The following is a 4,305-nucleotide window of genomic DNA, read 5'->3' on the forward strand; positions in this document are numbered from 1 at the left end:
AAGAGCGCTCTGCCAAATCAGAGCAGTCGCAAAGCTTTTTCTCATGCATGGATGAGCTCTACCTGACACAAGAAGTCGACAGGCCAAAGAGAGGTAAAGCGTTGCTTGACCTAGTACTGGCTACAGGGGATGACCTAATCAGTGACCTAACAATTGAAGGGAAGCTGGGTGACAGTGATCATGAGCTGATCGCCTTCACCATCTGTTGTAAAGCTGGTAAGTCAGTTAGCAATACAGAAGTCCTCAACTTCAGGAAAGCTGACTTTGACAAGCTCAAGAGGCTTGTAGGTGAGGCCCTAAGGGACCATGACCCAAAGGGGAGGGGAGTTCAGGATGAGTGGTTGCTCCTCAAGGGAGCAATCTTGGATGCACAAGCTAAGTCTATTCCATCTTGGAGGAAAGGCAGGAAAAGGGCACAGTGGCCCCCTTGGCTTTGCAGGGAACTAGTGGACCTCCTGCATGTAAAAAGAAAGACCTACAAAGGATGGAGGATGGGATCCACCTCCAAGGAGGAATATTCTGAATCGGTCCAGACCTGCAGGGAGTAAACCAGGAAAGCCAAGGCTGTGACTGAACTCCAACTAGCTACAAGCATCTAGGACAATAAAAAGTCCTTTTTTAGATATGTGGGGAACCAGAGGAAATGCAAGGGCAATGTTGGACCCCTGCTAAACCAGATGGGACAACTGACAACCGATGCCTAGGAAAAAGCCAACTTGCTAAATGGGTACTTTGCATCGGTTTTTCACCAGACCCAAGGGGTGCCCCTGCCCATTACAGGACAGGAACGCCTGGGTGAGGGAGATTCCTTACCCTCCATCAATGCTGACCTTGTGAAGGAACACCTAGAGAGGCTGGATACCTTCAAGTCAGCCAGCCCTGACAGCTTACATCCCAGGGTACTCAAGGAGCTGGCAAGCATCATAGCTCAGCCCCTGGCACGGATCTTCGAGAACTCCCGGTGCTCTGGTGAAGTGCCTGAGGACTGGAAGAAGGCCAATGTGGTGCCTATCTTCAAAAAGGGGGAGGAAAGTGGATTCAGCAAACTACAGGCCCATCAGCCTGACCTCTATTCTAGGGAAGAGCTTAGAAAAGATTATCAAAGAGCCATTGACCATTCTTAACAGACTGGTCAATGGCAGCATCCTGAGGGATAGCCAGCATGGGCTTGTTGCTGGTAGGTCTTGCTTGACCAATCTTATCTCCTTTTACAACCAGGTGACCTATCACCTGGACAAGGGAGAGGCGATTGATGTTGTATATCCTGACTTTTAAAAGTCTTCGATCTGGTATCCCATGATCAGTTCTTGGCAAAACTGGCTAACTGTGGCCTCAACCTCATCACGTTCCACCGGCTGGGGAATTGGCTCCATGGTTGGACCCAGAGGGTGGTGGTTGACAGTAGTCAATTGTTATGGTGCCCTGTGACTAGTGGGGTCCCTCAAGGCTCTCTCTTTGGGCCAACACTATTCAACATCTTCTTTAATGATGTGGACATTATTATCAGAAGCGGACTGGCCAAGTTTGCCAATGACACCAAACTGGGGTAAACCACACCTGAAGATAGGAAGGCAATCCAGGCTGACCTTGACAGGCTCAGGAAATGGGCGGATGAGAACCTGATGGTGTTTAACACTGTAAAATGCAAGGTTCTCCACCTTGGGAAGAAAAACCCACAGCATGCTTATAGGCTCGGCAGTGCTACGCTGGCTAGCACTACAGATGAAAAACACTTGGGGGTCATGATTGGCGACAAGGTGAACATGAGCCTTCAATGTGATGCTGCGGCTAGTAAAGTGAGCAAAATGCTGGCTTGCATCCATAGATGCTTCTCAAGCAAATCCCAGGACATCATTTTCCCATCCTACTTGGCCTTGGTGAGGCCGCAGCTGGAGTACTGCGCCCAGTTTTGGGCTCCGCAATTCAAAAAGGATGTGGAAAAGCTTGAGAGACTGCAGAGGAGAGCCATGCGCATGATCAGAGGTCAGGAAAACAGACCTTATGATGAGAGACTGAGAGCTCTGGGACTCTTCAGCTTGGAAAAGCACAGGCTCAGGGGTGATCTGGCCACCTATAAGTTTATCAGGGGTGCTCACCAGGATCTGGGGGAACATCTGTTCACCAGAGCACCCCAGGGGATGATGAGGTCAAACAGTCACAAACTCCTTCAGGACCATTTCAGACTGGACATAAGGAAGAACTTCTTTACAGACCGAGCCAAGGTCTGGAATAGACTGCCACTGGAGGTGGTCCAAGCTCCTACTTTGAACACCTTCAAGAGAAATTTGGATGTTTATCTTGCTGGGATTGTATGACCCCTGCAGATTTCCTGCCCCTGGGGCAGGGGGCTGGACTTGATGATCTTCTGAGGTCCCTTCCAGCCCTAGTGTCTATGAAATCATTTCTAGTTATACCCCACTTTCCTAAATAAGACTCTCTCCTTGATGTTCGCTCACATCAAATATGCAAAGACAATTAATTATGTCATCCTCTATCACTCTACCTTCTAATGATGTAGCCAAATAGTACTTTTTTGGCTCTTTTAATCTTTCTTTGTAATCCTGTAGCTCCAGATCTGATGAGGATATAGATGAATGAATAAAGAACAGCAGCAGCACCCTTCAGGAGTAGCTCAGCACAAAGTTTCCTTACAGTCAGGCAGGAGAAGCTAGGATAAGACTTTTATGCCCTTATCGCATTCAGAAGTAACGATGGACTGAATAAATGGAAAGAGGTGCAGTGTTACAATCATGGCAGCAGAGAGGTGAAATGGATTAATTAGATGCTAAAGAAAGAAAGAAAAACAGACCCAGGCAAAGGAAGATTGTTGGAATAATGAATAGAGAGTTCTCCATGGCACTCAAGTTAACATGAATATAAATCACATGGCTAACTCCTATGCATTCAGAAAGTCTGAACTGATTCAGCCTTTGCAGGTTAGTCTAATCTGCCCAGGCTGAACTGGTTTGTAACAGGACAAACATGCTCTCTGGACTGAGACTATGTGGGGACATGCCTGCAGTTGCTCAGGCCAGGCGCAGGGGGCACTAGAGCAGGGCCTTGCCTACAGGGAAGCTGTGCTGGGTGGGCATGGCCAACCCAAGCTGAAGTGGCCAGAGAGGGGTTTAATTCCCCCTCCCTGTGCCACCGGCAGGGACCTGAGCCAGGTCTGCCCACACTCCCGCCCTCGCTGCTGCAGCAGGGGGGCACCATGGCCCCTGAGGCAGAGGTGGGCAGGGAACAGAGTTCCCCCTCTACCCCACTGGCAGCTGGGTGGCTTCCTGCCTGGAATGAGCCTCTAGCTGTCCCCTCTGCCGGAGGGCAAAGGAATAACCCCATCCCTCTGTCCCCCACCCCGCAGGGCCCTGCCTGGCCGTGCCCTGTCCCCGCTGCTGCAGGAGGAGGGGAAGAGCCTTTTCGGAGGGTGGCAGCCCCTGTCACACTGTGAAGGAGAGCGAGCCCCTTCCCAGCAAGGCACTGCGCTGCAGGCTCAGGCTGCATGCGGCAGGACCGGGGCGTGGAGCAGGCCGGAGCCCTGCAAGCCCCCTCAGCGCTGCCATGCTCCACAGTCGCTCTGCTGGCCTCACAGTGCAGCCATGCTGGAAAGCTGTGACAGGCTCCTGCCTATCGGGCACTCACCTCTCCCCGCTTCAGCTGCCGGGTGGGGGCAGGGCTGGCCCCTGCTGCTCCTTCTGTGCTGGGGCTAGACACTCAGGGGGCTTATTCACCCCCATTATTTCTCCCCCCCACAAGCTTCAGCTGTGGCCTGGTTGGGCAGACCCTGCAGCCAGCAGCTGAATTAAGTCCCTTCCTGCCAGGAGGGGGCTTGCTCCAAGCACAGAGGCTGCTGGCACCACAGCAGGGGCTGCCTAGCAGGGTGTGCCTGGCCCAGCCACTACTGCTCTGTGTTCAGAGACAGCAGCTGAGTAAGCCCCCTCATGCTGGCAGGGAGCTGTCTCTAGCACAGGGTAGCAGCAGCTGGGCTGGGCAAACCTGGCTGGGCAGGCACAGCTGTGGTGTGAGCAACCTCTCTGTGCTTGGAGTGAGCCCACTCCTGGCAGGAAGGGCCTTATTTAGGTGCTGATCACTCGCATTGGTGTGTACCAGATGGGCAGGAGTCCATCACGGCTTCCCAGCGGGGCTGTGCTGTGGGGCCAGCAGAGCGGCTGTGGAGTGCAATGGCACTGCAGGGACTTGCAGGGCTCTGGCCTGCTCCGCACCGCAGTGCTGCTACGCACCGCCCGAGCCTGCAGCCCAGCTCCTTGCCGGGAAGGGGCTCGCTCTCCCCCTCAGTGTGGCAGGGGG

Source organism: Alligator sinensis, unplaced genomic scaffold (assembly GCF_000455745.1).
Source record: "Alligator sinensis unplaced genomic scaffold, ASM45574v1 scaffold59_1, whole genome shotgun sequence".
Lineage (NCBI taxonomy): Eukaryota > Metazoa > Chordata > Crocodylia > Alligatoridae > Alligator > Alligator sinensis.